Source organism: Saimiri boliviensis, chromosome 11, assembly GCF_048565385.1.
Source record: "Saimiri boliviensis isolate mSaiBol1 chromosome 11, mSaiBol1.pri, whole genome shotgun sequence".
NCBI classification, from domain to species: Eukaryota; Metazoa; Chordata; class Mammalia; order Primates; family Cebidae; genus Saimiri; species Saimiri boliviensis.
In genome coordinates this window covers 70,609,791-70,633,521 of record NC_133459.1, presented here as the reverse complement: position 1 = coordinate 70,633,521, position 23,731 = coordinate 70,609,791, and the positions used below count along the sequence as shown (strand labels likewise).

Below are 23,731 nucleotides of genomic sequence, written 5' to 3'. Positions count from 1 at the left end.
AACATCTGAGCTTATACAGTCCTATCTTTCCAAAGTTTTATTACAAAAGGAACTTCATTTATTATCAGTGTGAAAATATATAGTTATTACAATAGATAATGCTTTTCTTGAATAATTCAAAGGGATACTGTGTTGTACCTTTTCAGATGCAGTGTACCACTCCTAGAGATGAACCTCTCCTTCAGAACATTGCCAGCAGAGCACCATCGTCATTCCATAACAGCCATTGCACTCGCAAATATCACCTATCTTAAAAAAAAAAAAAAAACATTTTGAGAGAAGCAAATCAAGCCATTTTAGCTCTTCAGAGTTATACCAGAATTACCATTAAAATAATTCAACTGGGGATGACAGCAAGAACCTGCTGCTTCTCCTTTCTCTTAAGACTAAAATATACAATAAGCTCCATGAAATATTGTGACTTAAAAAAAATGACCATGGGCTTTGGAGACACACAGGCCTGTGATCAAATCCTGATCCTACCATTTACTAGCTGGATAAACTTAAGCAAGTTACTCAGCTTCTATGAGTTTCATTGTCCAAACTTGTCAAATAGAAAAATTACACACTGTGAAGATTCATTGAGGTAACTAATGTATAATGCCTACCTATAAACCTCAAAATCCCTCATAATTCTCCCTATTTCTATGGTTTCAACTTTATATAGAGATGATATAAGACCTCTGGAGAGGGACTTTGCAAAATCTACAGATCTGGAATCAAATATTTGCATCTAAATCCCGGGTTCAAGTTCCATCGACCCTGATGGCTGTTTGAATCTGTCTCACCTCCTAGGACTGCATGAGGGTTAAAGAAGATTATGCGGAATTAAGGTGCTCAGTACAAAACTGGTACATATAAACACTAAGTCAATTATTATTATTATTATTATTATTATTGCTATTGTTATCATTCCGTTCCTCCAGGCTGGGTGAAAATGTTCCACCTATCATGGGCCTTAGAGAAATAGCTGCAGTTGTTTTATTGTTAAGCACAGTGCAGCCTCATTCACAATGTTGATTCTCAGAATTTATCTATAATAGTCATTGGGAGTGAAAATAGCTATATCAGTTAAGAGTACTATTTTCACCCGAAAACTATTTGGCAAGTCTTTCAATCTCTCATTCTCAAACTCACAGTTTAAAAAGATAAATTACCCAAGTCATTAGGTATTTGGTCTGAATTCATCTAAAAACATGGTTTGCCAAGTTATCCATTAGTATGAGCAGCATGTCTTTCTTTCCTTCTTTCTTTCCCTTCCTCCCTTCTTTCTTTCCTTCCTTTTTACTTCCCTCCTTTATTCACACATCCATTTAACAACGATTCATTTATTCAACAATCACTTTCACCATGGGTTCTGATATAGGATGGCCAAAGTGTGAATCCTGACACCAACTTGATTAATTTTGTGACCCTCCCTAAGTACCTTAACTCTCTAAGCCTCAAGTTCTCTTCTACTAACCTTAGTTACTTCTACCTCCAATAATTGTTTTCAACTACATAAAATAATGCATATACCCTTGCACAGTACCTGGTTGACAGAGAGCTCATAAAATGCTAGTGATTTAGCTATTAGAAGTGCTATTTTTATTTTTAATTAATTTTAGTTTTTCTTCCCCTCGTCTTCTTTATATCACTACTGCCTCCACAACTACTTGCCAGCATTCTACCAAATGCTGGATCTGCACTGTCAGAAAAACAACAACAAACCAGGCAAACAAAAAATCATGATCTCTGTCCTTATGAAACTCATATTCTGTGGGTAAGCATATAATGTATAAGGAAATAACGTTTTAAATATATTGTTATTAATGTTGATAACTGTTTGAAGAAAAAACGTTTTGGGGGTATGATTAACAATAACTGGATGAGGCCAATTTATGATGTTTGGAAACAGCTTCTGTGCCTTTTGTGGATGTGTCATTTAAGTCTAGATCCGAAGAGAAACCACACATGTGAAAAACAAGAGCTGAGATGTGTGAGACTGCAAGAAAATTTAGGGAGTGGAATGAGAGATGAAGTGTTAGGTCTTAGACTGTACAGGCTTCCTAGGTAGGGAAGAAAGTTAGATTTTATTTGAAGTATTTATTTGAAGCATTTGCCCTTATTCTTAAAAGGATTGTGATGTCTGCTGTTGATATTATAATTTTTTTTTCTTTTTTTTAGTGTTTAAGCCTATTGAAGTGTTTATAGGGCATTCTGCTGTGCTGAACATGTACAGGATATGATACCTGTCATAAGAAAAGAAAGACAAATACACCAAAGATCAAATAAACAATGTTAAAATCTGCAAATTATGCATCAGTTAAGATTTTAATTTACTAAAGCTGTTTTCTTAATTCCGTAGGCTTTGTTCACAGATGGCAATATTTAAATCATGGAGTTAACATAAAGTGATAAAAGAAGAAGATGTTGGTGTGTGATGTATCCAGTAAACCAGAACTGTGCAAACTCGCCAATTAAATTTGACAACTTCTTAAAACATTTAATCCCACAGATGCAATATGACAATCCCAAAGTGGGAATAGTACATGAAATATCGCATCCTGCTCATTCACTTAGCTGTTATTTCTTAAGGCTGCAAATTCAGAAGTGCATTTAAGGAGTAGACAGTGAAAAATTCAGTTAGGATACAGACATCAGATGCAAAACCTTATCTTTGTCACTTAGAGGATGCAAATGAAAAACTTTGGATCTTGAACATTTCCAATTGGACTGTTTTTGTTTATTCTTGCCATTTTCTTTTTCATGTTATAATGTGACAGCAGTAAGTTTCCATCCTCTTCCAAATGATATTTTTTTCTGGAAAAAACTTTCCAAAAATAAAGGAAAACACATAAATGTGTTTTGCTGTTACTGGACAAGCATCTCTGCATTTTAAAAGCTCTTTAATTTAGCTCTATGGCTTAAATCACACTTTATAATAACAGTGGTTTTACATTCTCTTCAGGTAGACATGTTGTTCAGTGTGGTGATTAATTGAGTAAGCCTGATCCCTTATATTCAGAGCCCACTTGTAAGTGGAAGTGAGAAATGAATTTTGCCAAGAGCCTTCAGTTCTATTTTTATTAATATAGTAGATTACACAGATCATGAAAACAATCTTCTAATTTATAAGAGTCAATCTAATATCTTGTTAAACAAGAGTTACTATTATTGAGCTTAAACTATTGGAGTGTGTTATACCAAAGGGCCACTTCCCACATTGAAGAATACTGCCGTGAACACTAGCATTTTAACCACATGCTAATGGGCTCTCAGCAGCCTGATAAGTTATTGATTATCTCAGCTGGCATAATTCGTATCAGGAGGAGACAGTGTAGTTAACTGGAATGTAAGTCCTTCCCTTTTGCAACTTGAAACAGACTCACATCTCATCAGTCACTTTAGTCAGGGCCGTGGAAACAGACAGAAGGCTTTGTCCACAGGTGGATGGGCCCTTTCAGAAAGGAGCAGTGCTGAGCCCCATTAAACTCTGGCCCAGAAAATTTCAATTCCTATTGTACCTATTAATCTAAACAGTAACTGAAATGCCAGATGGAGAAGCAGTTCAAAGCCACTTTCTATTGTTCTCTTGCTAATGTGAATGGTAAAATTATACTGAATATTCTATTTTGCTCATTTTTACCAAGACAGAACTGAAATGGAAAAGGATGAGGAGTATATGTGATTATAAAAGGCTGTTTTTTTTTTTTAAAAAAAAAAAGCATTTGCACAGTAAGAGCCAGCCATATTATTTTAAAGCATTTCTATAGAAAAGATTTTTCTATTGTGAATAATATTTAAACACATGCAAAAAATAATTTTACAAAGGATTTTCCCCATACAAAATTGTGATCAGTACGGTCTGTTACATGTTCACTGGAAATTGGAACCCTTAAAATCTGTGCTTCAGCTGACACCTTTCTCCTCACGTTACTGCTTTTTATAATGGGAAGAGAAATGCATGTTGAAAATTGTAAAGAAGCAATAAAATAGCTTTTAAATAAAGAAATATATTATTGTGAGAAAAATGTAGGTATTGTAAATTGGCAAGATTTCATGACACATTGCTGTGTCTATTCATTTGTGGAAATGTTTGAAATTGCTCAAAAGGGCTTAGTTTCATGTTTTAGAGGAATGGTGAAGTTGAGTGTGACAGTTTGCTAAAAGAGGAATACTAAGAGAAAAAAATTATGTTCTCTTGGTGAACAACTCACCTTTAAAAGGTCTCTTCAAGACATATTTTAATTATGTAATATTTTGCCAGATAGAGGATCAAATCTCAGTTGCAGCCACCTATGCTACCTAGGTAAAAGTCTCACCTGATGTAACTCATTAATATGAGCCTAGAGGGACTTGCTGACTTGTTTTATCAGAAACTTTTTTTCTTTTGTCTGCCTAACTAGGATAGTAGCCACAAAAATTCTCATGGAATACAAAAATTGTTAAAGTGGCAGTATGTCTGAAATAATGAGCCCCTTAAGCCAATATAGTATAATGGTTAAGAGTTTGGGGTTGGCAGTCAGAATGCCTGAGCTTTAATACTAGCAGGGTGGCATTAGACAAGGAAATTCAGCTCCATAACCCTCAGTTTGTTCAACAGTAAAAGGGGATAAGTGAGGTATCTACTGATACCAGTTGTTTTAAGAATTAAAAAGAGGTAATGCATGTTGAGTGTTTAACAAGGCTTTTAACATTGATTAAATGCACAATTATATTAATACCACTTAGTTGAAATTTCTTAGTTAACAGTGCTCAAGACAAAGTGCTTGTATTCAATCACAATTTACCATATAAATAAAACCATATAACTAATAGCAGTGTCAGGATTACAAACAAATCTCTTTGAACTAAGTTGCATTTTACACTGTATTATCTATCAAATGTGAAATCGGGTCTCACTTATATGAGTAGATGGTAAAATGTTATTGCACTTAAGTATTTATTTGGCTATATATTATAGATATATAATATATGAATAAATTTATTCAATTATCTGTGACAGGCTAAATCAGTCTGCATAGACCATTACTTCTATATAACCTTGCTGTAGATCGTCATTAACATTGCTTTCTCTTGACCAAAGGCTTTACTCTTAACCCAGCTTTTCCCATTAGTTGCAAAAATAATATAATACAGTGTCTCCATCCACAACTATTTTCTGGTTTGTGTGAACATTCATCCCCTCCACCACCCAGCCAACTTGGTAATAGTGTTATGTTCATATGCCAATATCTTTTTTAAAAAACAGATGAAGCAATTGATTCTATATATAAAGATTTGCTCCAAAGACCTCAGCACAGGATGTGAAATTTTTTTGTCATCTGCCAGTCAGCTTACATCATTAGTAATTAATGTACTATGGTCTTTAGCCAAAATCAAACTGATGGACAAACATAAAAAAAATAGCTTCTTTAACATAGCTAGAAAATGATGGAATTACTGGATTCAGCTGATATGGTTATTCTAACAGCATTTGAACTTTACAACCTGTAACCATTCCTTTTTCATAGATTGGGAAAACAAAATTTGGAGTAAATTAATTGTCTGAAGTCCTAAATACAGTAACATGGAAGACTCAATCCTAAGAGTTTTAAAAGTTTGATGACTCAAGTTCAACACATCCAGGTCCTTACAAGTTCCTGGAGTACTTGTTCATTATATTGGATTACAGAGCTATTGATTCCAACACGTTTTCACTTTTACAAACTGACAGATATCATGTCAATAGAACCTGAGAGACACCGAATACAATTTATAGTAATAGATTTAGCAGAAATTCTATTTTGATACTGTTTAGCTTTATTATTTAGTGCCTATATCCATTCTTTTTTATGCACTGGCATGAATACATAAATCCAATTTAAAAATTTATACTCTTTATCTAGATTCTGTGCTCACAAATATAAAATCTCTGTATCTATGCATAAGAGTGATAAAATGTATGTTCTTGCTTCCTGTTTGTCTTCCTAAATGCTAGATAATATGGCTATATTTTGCAAAAATGTTGAAGTTAAGCAATATTTACTGGTAACCAAATTTCCTGAAATAGTTAAATTATTAATTTCTTTGGTATTTGCAATTAAAAGGACCAGAAGAAAGAACAATGGGAGATAAATTTAATTTCTGAATTCTTATGAAAACTTCAGATCAACAGTTTTTAAAACAGCAGGAAATTCAGGAATAATATATTTTAATTCAATAAAATCTGCATGTGCTAACAAGAACTTGAGATCTTCAGTCAATAAGAACAAGCTTAAATACTATCTTTAGGAACCTGAGCAAATCTTATTATCCTGCAGCTTTCTAATTTGTAACAAAGAGATAACAAAAGTAGATATTTCATAGTACTCTGACTCTCATTTTCTCTACTTTCTTCTCTGTGGCAGTAAGGTAACCTAGGACTTCATCGCTTAGTGACTCTGGCTGTGGACAAATTATATTCTCTTTTTGGTTGCATTGTTCTTAAAAAGTTATTGCTATAATTAATTAAAATAATGTTAATGAAGCCCCTAATGCTGTGGCCAGCAAACCAGGGCTCTCAGGCCAAATCCATCCTGCTGCATATTTTCGTAAATACAGTTTTATTGGAACATGACATTTTGTGCTATAATGGCAGAGTTGAATAGTTGGGACAGAGACCGTGTGGCCCACAACATCTACACTATTTACTCTAAACGTTTAGAGACAGTTTTTCAACTACTGCCTTAATGCAGTCATGTTTCTTCCTTTCCTATTTGTTTCTTCCTCACTCCCTCCCTGCCTACCTTCCTGCCTTCTTCTCTCACTCCCTCCTTCCTCCCTCGATCTCTTTTTTCTCATTTGACTGTTCCATCCTTCTTTTCTTCCTTCTTTTCCCTCTCCTTCCCTCACTCCCTTCCTTTCTTCCTTCCTTCTTTTCTCCTTCTGGAAAAATATGTTGTCTACTATGTGAACCAAGGTCTAAGCTAAGCTCCGAGAATACTGCAATGAGATCCAATGGCTACAACGTATGCTGGATATAGACAAGTAAAAGACAACTAAAATACAGCAAGTGCTATGAAAGGACAATTACATATAGTTGGGTGACCTAATTAGGTTTTAAGGATCAGGGAAGGCTTTCTGAAGGAAAAGATCTGTAAGGAGAAATCTGGAAAATGAGTGGAATTTAGCTATGTCAGAAGTGAAGGAAAGAAATGTTCCAGCAATGGGGTAACATTTGCAAAAGCATGCTAATAGTTTTCAGAACTTCAAATAGTTCAGAGTGTTGGGAGCTTTATGCAGAAGAGTACAGAGAGGTGAGGCTGGACAGTTGAGCAAGAACTATACCATGCAGAGCATTGTAAGCCACAGTCCAGAGGATTGAATTTACAATACCACAAGTTATACAAATGGAATTAGAGAGAAGAGGTTTGTTGCACAGAAGTAACATATCCAAACCAGTCATTTAAAAAGTTTATCTGGCTGCAGTTTGAGAAAGCAGATTTGGATAAATACTGTTTTCATGAAGACAAGTTAGATGACTTGAAATACTCTGAAAAAATAAACAAATGTAAAAGTAAGTATCTGGTTAGAATGAGAGATAAGTTTAGGTATGTTTGTTTGTTTGTTTTAGGAATTTAATGGCACTGCACAAAAGATCCAGGAATTAAATCCTGCATTTCTAAGGAAAGTATAGAAGAAACAATGTCCAAATAAAAAAAAAAATACTATATTCTTATTGTTGTTTACAAAGCTCTCATAAACCCAGGGTATATCATTCTTTATTCTCATACATATATTTTTCAAAATGTATTTACTGAATGCTTACTAGGCTTCAGGAACCATTCTAAGGATTGGTTTGATAGCAATGAATAAAACATCGAACCTCCTTTCATGAAAATTATGTTGTCATAGAGATGTAGCCGTAAATAAATATATAAAGAAGCGCTGTGAGCTCTGATATATGCTATGCAGAAAAATAAAACAAACAGGTACAGGATAGAACAAATATAATGGGAGTTTACCTGATTTCGAAAGGATAATCAGGTAAGAATTCTTAATGAAATGACATTTTAACTGATACTTAAAAGAATAAATGTTGCACCTCATGGAAAGGGACAGCATTTTAGACAGTAAATGCCATGTGTATGAAGGTTCAAATGAAAATGTGCTTGGCATAATTAAAGAATTAAAAATTATCAGTGCCACTGGAGTAAAGTGATTAAGAAAAATAATTCATTCACAAACAGGATAGATGGATAGGACAGACATATTAAGGGGTAACTGGAATTGGTATCACACTTAAAGGCAATCTAAACTTACTGTATCACTTGAAGCAGGCATGCAAAATGAATAAGATTTATAGTTTGATTGTTGTTACAAAAATATCTTGTGCAGATTTTATTAGATTTATTTCTAAGTGTCGAATATTCTATAGCCATTATGAATTACTTTTTAAATTTTGATTGCAAGTGAATTTTATATTGGTTTCCAAGATTGTGCCAGGCTCTCCCTCCCTCAATTATCTCATTAATTGCAATAATTTGTACATGAATTCCTTCCTGTTTTCCCATTTTCTTTCTTTCTTTTTTCTTTTTATCTTATCTCTCTCTCTCTCTCTCTCTCTCTCTCTCTCTCTCTCTCTCTCTCTTTTTTTTTTTTAAGACATTGTTTCTCTGTGGTTGCTCAGACTGGAGTTCTGTGGCACAATCATTGCTCACTACAGCCTCCAGCACCTAGCTCCAAGTGGTCCTACTGCCTCAGCCCTCCAGTAGCTGGGCCTACAGGTGAATGCCACCACACCCAGCTAATATTTTTTTAAATTTTTTGGTACAGATGGGGTCTTGCTAGGTTGTGAAAACTGGTCTCAAACTTTTGGGCTCAAGCAATCCTCCCACCTCTGCCTCCCAAAGGGCTGGAATTATAGGTGTGAGCCACCATGCCTGGACCCTGTACCTGAATTTTTTGTGTACACAATCTTATTATCTGCAAATATTGGCAATTTTGTTTCTTCATTTGTAATACTTATAACATTCTCTTACGTTACTTTATGAGATAGGTAAAATAATACATTTGTATTGTTCTCTATTTTAAAGAAAAACTATTCTGTATTTCCACATTAAATATTTGTTGTAGGCTTTCTATAGTCACCTTTTATTAGACATTTTTTAAATATTCTAATCTTTATTCCTAGTCAATAGTAATAGGATTATTTGTATTTTACATTTCTTCTTGTGTCAAACTTGGTAGACTTATTTCAATAAAATTTATTATAATATATTATCAATGTAAATAAAATTAGATGTTTCTAATTTATTGGCATAAATTTATAGTTTTATTTTTTTATTTTGTATTATTTGTGGAGTATTTCCTTTTGTAACTTCAAATATTGATTATTTGTTCATTGTCCCTTTATTATTAATAGTCTTGCCACAAGTTTATCAGCTCTTTATCTTTTCAAATCTAACTATTTGCTACTGAATCATTTCAGTGCATTTCTTTGTATTTGACAAATTTTCCTCTTAAAGTTATTATTTTATGAACAATGTTATTCATTACATTATTTATGGAGGATCATGTTGCTTCTTCTTTTATTATTATTATTACTTTAGGAACTTAATGCTTATCTCACTAAGTTTTCAGGGTTATTTTTTAATAATTTCATTCCAGGCTAAAAATTATAGTAAATGCAGTTTTAAAATGTATTCACATATCTTCACTGTAAGTAGACAGTATTTTCTAATTCCCTTTATGATTGTTTTAATGCTCCATGAGTTGAGAACTTCATCTAAAAATAAAAATTTCCAAAATCTGAAAATTTTCTAGTTATATTTTGATGTTTATATATCAAAAATGTAATCATATTGAGAATATGTATAATTTAAATCTTTTTAAATTATTTGAGATTACCTTTTGTTTCAGTATATAATCCTTTTAAAATGATCTATATGGACTTTAACTGATGGGCACTCTTCACTTGCGAAATACCTTATTTCAAATATGTCCTTCAAGTCAAGCCTGTATAATACTATTCAGATATTAAATGTTACGTATTTATGGTTTCTAATATTTTTGTCTGGTTATAAATTTAAATTGCAAAATATAGAATTACACATTTTATCCCTCAAATATACTATTTGTAAATATGCTTTCATTGTAATATTCCTTTTAGTATTAAAATAGATATGACAGCTCTCTTTTGCTATTTCAGTTTCATATTATTTTTATCTGGTTTTCTTTTCAACTTTTCTGTATCTTTAGGTTTTAGGTGTGATTGCTCCTAACAACTTATAAATTGATTGGTGTGTGTGTGCGTGCGTGCGTGTGTGTGTGTTGTGTATTTGTGTTTAAATCCAGTCATATAAACTTGTCTTTTAATTGAAAAATTTTGTACAGTTAGATTTACTGTAACTACTGATATATTCAGATTTAATATATCTTTTCATGCTTCATATTTTTGTTATTTTCTCATGTTTTACTTTCTCTTTCTTGATTTTTTTTTTTGTTGTTGTTGTTGTTATATTAATCCCCTTGGGAGGATGTCTTCTATATTAGAATGTAAATTATAAAATTCCATTTTTAACTTTTAGAAATTACATTATACCTTTCTTGTTTCAGTGATTACTAGCCTTTTCAAACAGCAACTTACTCAAGGCAGTGGGATGATCACCTGAGGCCGGGAGTTTGAGACCAGCCTGGCCAACATGGTTAAATCCCGTCTCCACTAAAATTTTTTTAAAAATTGGCCAGGCACAGTGGCCCATGCCTGTAATCCCAGCACTTTGCGAGGCCGAGGTGGGCAGTGCACCTGAAGTTGGGAGTTGAGACCAGCCTGACCAACATGGGGAAACCCTGTCTCTGCTTTAAATAATAATAATAATAATAATTAGCCCAGCGTGGTGGCACATGCCTGTAGTCCCAGCTACTCCGCAGGCTGAGGCGGGAGAATCGCTTGAACCCAGGAGGCGGAGGTTGTGGTGATCCAAGATCGTACCATTCATTGCACTCCAGCCTCGGCAACAAGAGCAACACTCTGTCCCCTGCAAAAAAACAAACAAACAAACAAAAAACAGTAAAACAGTTAGCCAGGTGTGGTGGCACACACCTGTAATATCTCAGCTATCCAAGAGGCTGAGGTAGGAGAATTGCTTGAACCTGGGAGGTGGAGATTGCAGTGAGCCGAGATTGCCCCACTGCACTGCAGCCTAGGTGACAGAGCTAGATTCCATCTCAAAAAAACCCAAAAACACCTTACTTATTTATTTTCTTTTATCCCTCCATTCCTTTGGCACTGAGTGACAGTACAAACTCAAGACACCCTTGCAGTAGTTGGTATCATGGGGCTGAGTTACTCCAGTGGAGCGTGAGTTGAAATCATGTGTAACTTTTCTAGCCCAAGGCTGATAATTAGATGTGATGCTATATATCTTCCTTGTGCCATCAGGGTCAGATTATAACTTCTCAGAGAATGAACAATCCTCAAAAAATGAAAAAAAGATCTGACTCCATGAAGCAACTGGTAGATGAAATCATGACATACTAGGAATTCCCTCCTTTGATTTTTATGTTATTGAGCAATACTTTTGTATTATTCGGTCATTATCTATTTTTAGTTTGTTTGTTACAAACATTAGTGTTATCCTTACTAATATAAAAATTGAATTTTGAACTTAGTTGTTGCCGTAACAAAATATAATGTTTGTGGCATTGGTTTAACAGTCCAGTGGAAGATAGTGAGGAAACATATAGCTGATTGGGAAACTGAATATCTCTTTTATTTTCTAGCAAAACATTTGGAATGTAAATTGGAATTGCTTCAAAGTCAGAAAAGTGCCTCAAAGCTTCAGGAAAAAGCCAAAACGTTAACATACATTGATTGTTATTTCCTGTGTATAGCAAGATTTTGAAGGAAAGAGAATAATTTGGGGGGATAATATTGGCAAATGTGCAAGCAGAAATAAAAACAAATATATGGGGTACTGATGTTTCCATTTATTGTCCCTACGGCTCTTACTTATTTTCTTTGCACTAGTAGGAGTAGCATGATGTGATTTCATTTGTTGATGAATCTCATTCTGAATAATACATGGAGAGTGGATTGGAGGGGGAAAAGTGGAAGTAACAGATCAACTGAAAGAGTATTACAATAATAAAGATTAGAGAAGATGAACATTTGGAATAAGGGGAAACAGAAGGAAGTAAATTTGTTGATCTGATATATATTAAGGGAGAATATTCTACAGTGTAAGGCCCACAGACAAATTAAAAATGGAAAAAATAGAGAGGGAGAAAGGATTATTGCCAAGATTCATGTAAACAACTGGGTGATTGATGGTGCCATTTCCTGAGAAGGGAAGATAGGGAGATAGATGCAAAGTATTAAGGAAGAAAATTCAGAGTTCAGCTTTAGTTTCTATGGGTCATGTGAAGGTGGCCACAGGCTTATATGACTGGGACTGTAACCTAGTCTCTGGATTTAAATATATTCATTCAGAATATAAATAATGATCGGGATTTAGTATATTTTATGAGCTGGGTAGAGGAGAAAGAATCTGCAAAACACATGAAGTCTGGCATTTAGGAAAGGATAACAGGAACAAGTAGTGCTATGAAAGAGGAATCAAAAATTCTAGGAGGAATACACAACATTTGTAAATAAATAGCATAAAAAGGTGATCTTAAATTTTAAATCATTATGATATTCTGGATATGACAAACACTATGTAGTGTTTAACTTCTGCAGCAAGTAGAATTAGGGTGATGTTAACAAAAAACAACCGTAATGAGGAATTGGGCATTATCGTCAGATTTTTAATGGCCTGGTGATTTTTTGGAGCTTAAAGAATAATGTAAATATAAAGAGATTCAAAAAATGCTTTCTCTTTGCTTTATTTTTTCTTCTCCTAGGCAGTAAAAATGTTTGAAGTTTGTGGGAGAAGAACCTTTTCCATTCTCTTTTTCTCCAGACTTTCCCAAAACCCAACAACTCAAGTTTTACAGGTGAGAGCAAAACATTGAAAGAGAACTCACACCTGGCTAAATTTTTCTTAAATCTTGAGTAAGTCTTAATAAAATGATAATTTAAAAATCTCATAACTGATTCAAATGTATTTAAAGTACTATACTTTAATCACAAAATTGTATTCCTTCCCTTGATATCATTTGTAAAATTATTTTGATTCACTTTAGAAATTGCATGAGTTAGATTTATGTATTTGTTTATTGCTTTCCTAGACAAACACAAAAATAACCCAGCTATGATTACATATTACTGTTTATAAGTTGCAAATCTGCTCCTTAAAAATTCTTGGCATTTTGCTGTAAACTTAAAAACTTATCTAAGAAATACCATATTAAAAATTTATTGGCATAACTCTAGGAAGGCATGTATACTGAGAATTTTTATTTTTACACAAGATATTTTGTATTTTATATATAGATATATATATAAAATACTGTATATATATATTTATATATATATATATATATAGTCTGTACTAGGGTAGTTTGAGGACACAAAATTTAAGGTCAGTACAAGATATAGATATAACTATAAAGGCTTTATAGAAGTTAATAGCTCAAACCACCTTATGATATTCCATGAACAATTTTCTTTGAGATAAATTTTTTCAACCATCATGCTTTCTTATAGGCACTTACCATTTATCTGACAAATCAAACATCTTTCTTTATGCTTCATCTGACTGTATAATTTAGTGTTAAGATGCAGCTCTTACTATAGATGTTTTCCAAGAAGTAATTTATAAGGTGGAACTAGCTCAAAATAACACTTCTTATCATCAATGTACTGTCATTTTTAATGTTTTAATAATTTATGTTTTAATTGCATAAGTAGATCTAGCCCAAAATATATGTTCCTTTCTTTTTAAATATGAATAACAGTTACCCATTTCAATGAGTTCCTTCCCTGAAAAGTATATAATCTGTTACGTTTTTATCCTTTAACCCTACTAACACCCAGGTCATTTTGTAGCTTTTCTTATTAACACAGAATTTCACCTACAGAAGATGAAAACCGGAGAGATATACTCCTTCAGTACAGAGTATAGAATTTATTTTTACCTATAGAAAAACTCTGTGATTTATTTTCAAATAACTTATAAAATTTGTCTTCCCAGCTCTATTACAATATAACAAATTTGAGTGTGACATTTACATGCTGACCTCAAACATTTTATGCTTTGGTTCATTGACTTACTTTTACTTTTCGGTTGCTATGCACACTTTGTTTCCATTCACTGAAAATCTTAGAACTCTTCGGCATATTGATTAATTACTCTTTCTTGGCATATATTAATTCTTTATATGCCAACAGAAGCTCCTGAACTGGTATTTTTACTGAACATTTTGTGAATACCAACAGAATATATAGGTTATATGACCTCTTTTGTTAGTTTTTATGACTTTCTGATGAGTTATATGTGTATCTTCATGCATTAATAATCAAATGTCCTTTTAGAACTCCTTATAATTTCGACCACCTTGAAAACTAAAAATATTGACAAATCTTATTCAAAACTTCTCTCTTGATTATCACATGCTACCTTCACCTTGTCTTCTAACCCTCTAACCACTTTGTTTCAATTTTCTTCTATTTTGTTCTCCCCCTAAAATTGTAGAGACATTAAAGTCAATTCTGTTTCATCCCCTTTCTTCCTCCAGCAATGCAAATATTAGATAGTAACCACTTCAAGCTTCAAAGCTTACAAAGTAAATTATCAAATCTGGATCCTTCTCAAAAAACAAAGGTCAAGTTGTATAATTAATTATAATTTGGGAATGGAGGTTTCAGAGGACTTTACTTAACAGTAGTGTAAAATCCTAAATTTTAGAATATAGGAACAAGAATCCTATATGGACACTTATACATTCTTTATAAAATTTTTTCAAGGTAATTTTTAAAACAAATTTGTATGTTTTATTCAGAAACACTAAAAGAAACAAGAAAATCCTTCCTAATTGAAGCCAAGTTTCTTCATCTGGGGATACAATGATGATTAATCATTGGAACTTTAAAAAGTGAAAAGTCAATTAAGTGTAAGTACAGGTCTTCTTTTCTTTTGAGTAAGAATAGATAAATATTAATAATGTCTAATTTCTTATATTTCTCATGTAGAATAAACTACAACTGTTAAAAGTTTCTCAGCAATTTCTTTATTTAAATGCTATTTTTCCATGGCAACTTATAAGAATTCTTCTTAGTAAACTTTGGACCACAAGCTTTCCACTTATCTGTTATGCAAAACAGTTGTATGTCTTAAAGCCATTCATTATAGATTTATCACCACTGGCCTTTATTTGTCTAAACAGTTAAATACTCCTGCCTTCTTCTGCTGCATTTTGCAAGAATTCATTACATTTATTTTATTTGTTTTGCACATGATCTCAGTTTTGGTTTTCACTTCCAGGTTCTGCCCTTTTATTACCCAATCTAGCTAAAACAGAAGGGAGACTGACAACTTTCATTTAACTGTCAGGTTCTTCTGGGGTCCACTAGCTGCAGTAAAAAGACTCTACATTGTACTTAACGAACCATAAAGATAGTGAGACCCATAAAAAAGTGTTCATACCCTTAGAACAAGAGGCTAGTCTCATCCTCTATTAAAGCTGTTTAACAGCCCACAACAATTGCCAGGCATGAGGAAAAAGGTGAAATGGCAATGTAACTGAGATACTCACCTCCAATAATGAAGCATCTGTTAAAAAATACAGAGTGTTTTCTCCCTCTAAGAAACTCATAAGGCAAAGGTGAACCAAGTAGTAAAGTAGACTCAATTAAACAATATGTGTTCTAATGATAATAAGAGGAAAAGTAGGTTAGAAATAAATAGGAAAATGACAGGAGCTATTTCAGCAATTTAAATATTGTTCATTAGTGAGAATGAAAAGAAGTACACAGCCTACCTACTGTTCAACAATTAGGTTCCATGCGATTTGGCAAGAATAATATTAAGCAGTAGATGAATTTTCTGTTTGGTTTGTAAACATAATAAAATTTCTGTATCATTTCTACATAGTGCTGAAATTTGACCCTTCGCTTAGGAATTATTTCTCTTCTCTGTTTGGATACATTGATTATTAGTTTAACGAAAGAGAAAAAAATAATTTGCATGAAAGCAGTTAGCATGGTCATGCTTTATTAACACAGAAACATTATTTTTCCCAGAAAGAATTTAAACATCTGAGATTATTTTTATTTTTATTTTTATTTTTCATTATTTTATTCCTTTTTTAACCCGGGGTTTAAGCAATTCTCCTGCCTCAGCCTCCTGAGTAGCTAGGATTACAGGCACACACTACTACGTCCTTCTAATGTTTTTGTTTTTAGTGGAGACAGGTTTTCTCCATATTGGCTGGACTGGTCTCAAACTCCTGACCTCAAATGATCTGCCCACTTCGGCCTCCCAAAGTGCTGGGATTACAGCTGTGAGCCACCACACCCAGCCTTTATTTCTTTATCTTAAAGCTGAAATAAAGAGTTTAGTAATTTTCTTTCATAATAAGTGAAAGAATTAGTATATGTTTTGTCTATGTTTATATATGTTTAATCAAATAAAATAGTAAGCAATAACCAGTAACTCTACAGTTTCCACAGCTTTATAAAAATGGCCATGGTAGGTTACTTAAAATTTTAAGTAAAATTTTACTTAAATTTTACTACTTGTAGGTTTGATTCTCCGGATTATTAAAGTAAGTTTTCAGAAGTTATCTGTTAAAATGCTGCTGCTTTCAGCAGGAGATATAGCTTGTTAACTTAAGTGATCGTGATCACAAACATGGTTAATTTATAGAAATTAAATTTCAGAAAAGTGTGAGAGCTAATACTTAGAAAAGAGAGGTAGGAAACAGAAGGAGGACAAAAATAGTCCACCACTGGCTTGCCACTGGAAGGTTGGATGGATTTCTGCCCATAATTGACTGCTTAGCTCTCTGCCTGAATCAAGGGACAATCTACACAACCTAGAACCAGATTCAGTGACCTCATGTGAAGGGATTGGTACAGAGCCTGAAGTGCTTCAAGATAGGCCAGTTCTCAGTGGAAGTGTGACAGCTGCAGCTGCTAGGACGTTAGGCCTTCCTAACAACAGGGAAGTGAACTTAAAAATTGTATTCCATCTGTGTAATTTGGGACAACGAATGGGAGAACCAATCGGTAAATAGAAAGGCAGCAAAGGCTGATTTTTAAAAATTTATTCTTTTTTTCTTTTTTAGTGTATTTCATAGTTTTACATAGGGCTCAGTCTGGGTTAATGTGTACTTTTCTTGTGGAGTTTATACTAGTGAGATTTCCTTAAGAGAATTTTAAAGCACACTGAAATCCTCCAAAATGATAAAGATCATATAATCAAAAGAGTATGCAGAGCATATATTTATATGTTATAATATATAACAATACTTTGTTATTAGGTTGATTTAATACATTTTAATCAAATCTCTCAGCACTTTTTTTCTCTTTACAAAGATAGTGTATGTAAAGCACTTTCCTTTAGTTATCAAAACAAATGAAAAACATTTCTGTTATTTTGCCTATAAGAAAACATCAGTGCTTGTGGTTGCATATATCACTCCATGTATGTTACAAGTTATTTTTATTGTTGTTGTTTGTTGGTTGGTTTATTGGGACAGAGTCTCACTTTGTCACCAGGCTGGAGGGCAGTAGCGTGATTTTGGCTCTCTGCAATCTCTGCCTCCAGTGTTCAAGTGATTCTTGTGCCTCAGCCTCCAGCGTAGTTGGGATTACAAGCACGCACCAGCAACCTGGATAATTTTTGTATTTTTAATAGAGACAGGGTTTTACCACATTGGCCATGCTGGTATGTTGTAAGTTTTTATTAAGGAAACTTTCTTTGGAGGATAAGAATAGATTATTCACTTTAAAAAAATGAAAATGGAAAGGCATTTTGTAGGTTCGTATAGCATATGCTTGACCTATTAAATATGTATATAGAGATTCATGAGTTCTATTGTTTATGATAGAAGTATATCATGCCATAAAAGTTAAGTCTACTGGTGCCTTAATGAAAGGAGATTTGACCCAAAATTTTCATGTTCATCTAAAAATGCAGTGTGCTTAAAATATCTTTTTAGCTTTTGGTTTGAATAACAAAAAATATCTGTTTTATTGTCCTCTAGATATATAAATACAGTCAATGTTATTTGCCCTTTAAAATTCTTAACAAGAAAACCATTCATCTAATTTATACTGAAACATTCTACAATATGCTTAGTATATGATCATCTGCTACCACTACAATAAATAGCTACTATGTATTCCTCAGAAGTTGTTATTAAAAATCAGCTTCTTATAATGGCTATGCTTATGTCTTTCTAACAGCTCCACTCTGTCAACAGAGTTACTGTAGACTGAGCTAAAAATTTCATTAAGTGGCTATTTTTTTTTTAGAAGAAACGCTTTTGTGAAGAACATGTAGACATATGTACACAGCCAATATATAATTGCCTTATTATTTCATTGCCATAATTCTATTTTAGAGCTGGCTTCAGATATCCATCTTTAAAATTAACCACTCTAGAGTTGACTTGAGATTCACTCTTCTAAAGTGCATCAAAATATCATATAAAATAGGAAAAGCTTTATCAGAATATGAATTCTTTCTTAATTTGAGTCTCAGTCTTTCTCCCGTTTTGGCGTCCAAGAAGCCATTCGAATGGAAGGTTGTGAATGCTAATTAAGATATTCTTACCTAATGAATTAATTGGCTCAATGGACATAAAATTTTTAATAAAAATTTTAATACCTTGTGTATATTGATCAAGTAAGTTTGGACAAGTAAAAATAGTTTTAACGCACTGATTTAAGTCATAGGTCTTGGTAAATACAGAAATGATACTTAATTAAGTTTTATTTTACATTTGGGAGGTGCAGGTACTTGTATGGTACATGGATATTACATATGTAATGATGGGGTTGGCTTTCTAGTATACCATCACTCATATAGGACACTGTACCTAGTAATTTTTCAACCTGCACTCCACTCAACCACCCCATTTTGCATTTCCCCGTGATTATTATTTTCATCTCTATGTCCATGTGCACCCAAGTATACATATACATATACCAAGAAGATCAATTCTGTATCTAAACATCCTAATTGGAAATACATGAAAGAATAGAGAAAGATAAAATCAAGCCTGTTTTTCAACAAACATATGTCCTTGTCATGTGTGTTTTATATATATACATATATATCCACAAATATATATATATACACATACACATACATTTTTCCATATTTCCAAATACGTGTATGCATATGTATGCATACACACACACACACACACGCATATATGAAAGCAAATGAGAAAGTTTCTATGCAATTCCTAAATTTAAAAAATAGAGTGTTATGAGAATTTGAAAAAATGAGGTCAGTGAGGTATAGAAACACTAGGAATGGTGCATGAGATAGATGGTAATGAATGAATTAAAAGCATTTAGATAGGTAAGAAGAAAAAGCCTTGCCAAGACCAGAGATTAAAATGTAGTAATCCTAATGTGAAGTAGAGCTGTAAGAGACAATACAGTGGTTGGCTAAGCCTGTCTACAAGAATGTACACTGGGGAAATGGCACCCTCTTCAAAAAACAATGCTGGGAAAACTGCATAGCTATATTCAGAAGAATAAATGTAGATCCCTATCTCTCATCATATACAAAAAATGACTTTAAATGGATTTATATTTTAAAATGGCCTCATTTGTCTCTTTTCGTTTCTGTTGCCTGTGATTTTGAGGTCTTAGCCATAAAATCTCTAGCCTAATGTTTTGAGATATTTACGCTATGGTATCATCTTGTAATTTTATAGTTCTGAATTTTATATTTCTGTGTTTAATCCATTGTTAGTTGATTTTTGTATTCCAAGAGAGGTAGGGAACTGTTTTCATCCTTCTGTATGTGGACATGCCTCCAGCTTTGTTCTTTTTGCTGAGTGTTACTTTGGCTACTTGGGTTTTTGGGGGATTTCATATGAGTTTCAGGATAGTTTTTTTTTTTCTTTTATTTCTGTGAAGAATGTCATTGGAATTTTGATAGAGTTGCATTGAATCTATTGATTGCTTTGGGTTGTATGGTCATTTTAATGATATTATTTCAGACAATAAGCAAGAAATATATTTCTATTTATCTGTGTCCTTTAATTTTTTTCATCAGTGTTTTGCAGATTTTCTTGAAGACAGCTTTCACCTTTATTGGCTAAATTTATTACTAGATATTTTATATGTTTCTGTAGCTATTGTAAATGAGATTGCTTTCTTGAGTTGTCACTTAGCAGAATTTTTGGATATTGATTTTGTATCCTGATATTTTACTCGTTAGTTTCAAGAGGTTTTTTTCTGTTTGTTTTTTGTGGTGTAGTCTATGTTTTTCTGAAATATGATGTCATTTACAAAAAAGGATAATTTGACTTTCCCTCTTCCAATATGATACTATTCATTTCTTTCTCTTGCCTGATGGCTCTGGATAGGACTTCTAGTACTATGTTGAATATGAATGGTAAAAGTTGGCATCCTTGTTGTGTTTCACATTTTAGCTTTTTCTCATTCAGTATAATGTTAGCTGTGTGTTTGTCATATGTGGTCATAATAATGTTGACATGTGTTTGTTCTATGCCTAATTTGTTGAGAGTTTTATCATGAAGTGGTGTTTAATTTTATCAAATGGGTTTTGCATCGATTGAGGTAATTACATAGTTTTTGTTCTTCCTTTCATTGCTGTATCTCATTTATTGATTTGCATAGGTCAAACTGTCTTTGAATTCCTGTGATAAATCCTATGGGACCATAATGTAGTACATTTTTGATGTATTCTTGGATTCAGTTTGCTAGTATTTGGTTGAGGATTTTTCTGTCTATCTTGATCAGAGATGTTAGTCTGTAGTTTTTTGTTGTTGCTGCTGTGTCCTTGTCTGGTTTTGGCGTCAGAGTAATGCAGTCTTCTAGCATGAGTTTGGAAGTATTAACTTCTCTTTAATTTTTTGGAAAAGTTTGAGAAAAATTATGTTAATGATATTTTAAAATTTGGTAGTGTTCAGTAATAAAGACATCTGGTTCTGGACTTTTTCTTTGTTGGGAGAATTTTTATTTTGATTCAATATCAATACCCATTCCCATTATCATTATTAGTCTCTTCATGGTTTCTATTTCTTTCTTGTTTAGAAAGATAATTAATAAACTGCCACATTGACTAAGAACAAAAGAAGACTCAAATGAAATCAAAATTAAAAAGTAGATATTAAAACTGATTCCTCAAAGGTACTTTTTCTAAATATTCAAATTCTATTTCTTTGTGGCCTTTTTTATTTCTAGAAAGAAATAGAAAACCTGAAGAGAATAATAACAATAATAGTAAGTTGTATATCTCCAGGAATTTATCCATTTCCTCTAAGTTTTCCAATTTATTCTTATATAATGTTTCATAATAGTCTCTGATAATCCATTATAGTATTGATGAATCAGTTTTAATATCTTTTTTATCATTTTAATTTTATTTGAGTCTTTTCCTGTTAGTCAATTTAGCAGTTTATCAATTTTGTTTACCTTTTCAAAAAACTAATTTTTCATTTGATCCTTTGTATTCTTTTTATACTCCTGATTTCATTTAGTACTGCCCTGATATTTATTACTTCTTTCCTTCTGCTAATTTTGGGTTCAGGTTTTCTTTCTAGTTCCTAAAAGTGCTTCATTAGTAGTTTATTTGAAATGTTACTACTTTTTTGACATAGGCAGTTATTGCTACAAACTTTCCTCTTACCACTGCTTTGCCATATATCATATGTTTTGACATATTGTTTTCATTTTTATTTGTTTTAAGGAATCTTTATATTTCCTTAATGTCAGCATTGACCCAGTCATCATTCAGGAGCATCTTATTTCATTTGCATATATTCATACAGTTTTCAAAGTTTGTTTTCTTACTGATTTCAAGATTTATTTATCGTCATTCAATAAGACCTGTTATATAATTTTGACTTTTAAAAAATGTGTCAAGGCTTGTTTTGAAGGCTAACATGAGTCTATCTTCCATGAATCAAAGAATATGTATTCTGCAGCTGTTACATAAAATGTTTTGTAAGTATTGTTGGGTCAATTTTGTTCTAAAGTTCAGTTTAGTCCAAAGTGTTTTTTTTGATATGCTGCCTAGCTAACCTGTTCATTGCTGAGAGCAGGGCACTGAGGTCCCTAATATTACTGTGTAAGATTATATAAATTATTTTTTTGATCTAATAATATTTGTTTTATATATCTGGGTATTCCATTGTTGAACGTATATATTTAAATTGTTATATCCTCCTGCTGAATTTATCCATTTATCATTATTTAATTAATATCTTTGTCTCTTTTCACTCTTTTTGACTTAAATCCTATTTTATGTGCTATAACACTAGCTAGCTACTTTTACTGACATTTGGTTTCTATTTCATGGAACATTATTTTCCATTTCTTTACTTTCAGTCTACGTGTGGTTTTACAAGTGAAGTTAAGTTTCTCATAGCATCTATCTGGGTCTTCTTTTTAAATCATTTCAGCCAATCTACATCTTCTAATTGGTGAATTTAATCCATTTACTGAAAGTTATTCTTGACAGGTGAGGACCTATTCCTGTCATTTTGTTGATTGTTTCTGGTTGTTTTGCATATCCTTAATTAATTTATTTATCTCTTGTAAATCATTAGAGATTGATGGTTTTTCCCTAGCAGTAACATTTGAGTTCTTTCACTTTTTCATTTCTGTGTCCTTTCCACCATGTGTTTTATGGTTATGTTTACATAATGATAGATTTTTTTTCATTCACTATTAGATGTAGGATTCCCCTAAACATCTCTTGTAGGGCTGATCTATTGGTGATGCATTCCTTCATTTTTAAACTTATCTTTGAAAAACTTTATTTCTTTTTCATATTTGAAGGACAGCTTTGCTGGGCAAATATTCTTGGCTGACACAGTTTGTTTCTTTCAGCACGTTGAATATATCATGACATTCTCTCCTGGCTGTATACTTTCTGTTGAGAAATCTGCTGTTAGTCTAATGGAGCTTCCCTTGCATGTGACCTGACACTTATCTTGCTCTTATTAGAATTCTTTGTCTTTGACATTTGACAATTTGACTATAATATACCTTGAAGAAGACCTTTTGGGGGTGAATTTATTTGGTGTTCTGTGAGATTCTTGTGTCTGGATTTCTGTATTTGCTCCAAGATTGAAGGAGTTTTGGGTTAGTATTTTGTTTGATTGATTTTCTGTGCCTTTGCCCATCTCTTTTCCTTCTCTCATACCCCAAATTCAAATGCTTGGTCACCTTATGGTGTCCCATATGTCACACAGGCTCTGTTCTTTTTTAGCTTTGTTTGTTTGTTGACTGGTTGGTTTTATCTGACAGGGTTATTTCAAAAGACCTGTCTTTAAGTTCAAATTTTTTTCCTTCTGCTTATCTAGTTGATGATTGAAGCTCTTGATTGTATTTGTTTTTATTTTACTCATCGAATTTTTCATTTCCAGGATTTCTGTTTCATTCTCTTTTAGAATATCCATTTTGCTAACGAATTTATTACTCAGATCATGAATTGCTCTTCTCATTTCTTTTATATTTTTCTATGTTCTCTTGATCTTGAATTCATTGATCTTCTTTAATATTACTAATTTGAATTCCATTTCAGGCATTTCATAGATTTATATTCCATTTAAATCTGTTGCTGAATAATTATTTTGTTTTTCTGGAGGTGTCATTGCTTTTTAAATGTTTGTTGTGTTTTTGAGA

The 23,731-nt window shown here is 32.6% G+C and overlaps 1 long non-coding RNA gene across 1 annotated transcript in view; it reads right to left on the bottom strand.

Moving 5' to 3' along the window:
- Window positions 1-23,731, bottom strand: part of LOC141580273 (uncharacterized) — a 339,498-nt gene that overhangs the window by 159,737 nt on the left and 156,030 nt on the right. Inside the window, exon 2 of the long non-coding RNA XR_012512446.1 lies at window positions 139-249. This is a non-coding gene — a long non-coding RNA (uncharacterized LOC141580273). The remainder of the gene's footprint in view (window positions 1-138; window positions 250-23,731) is intronic.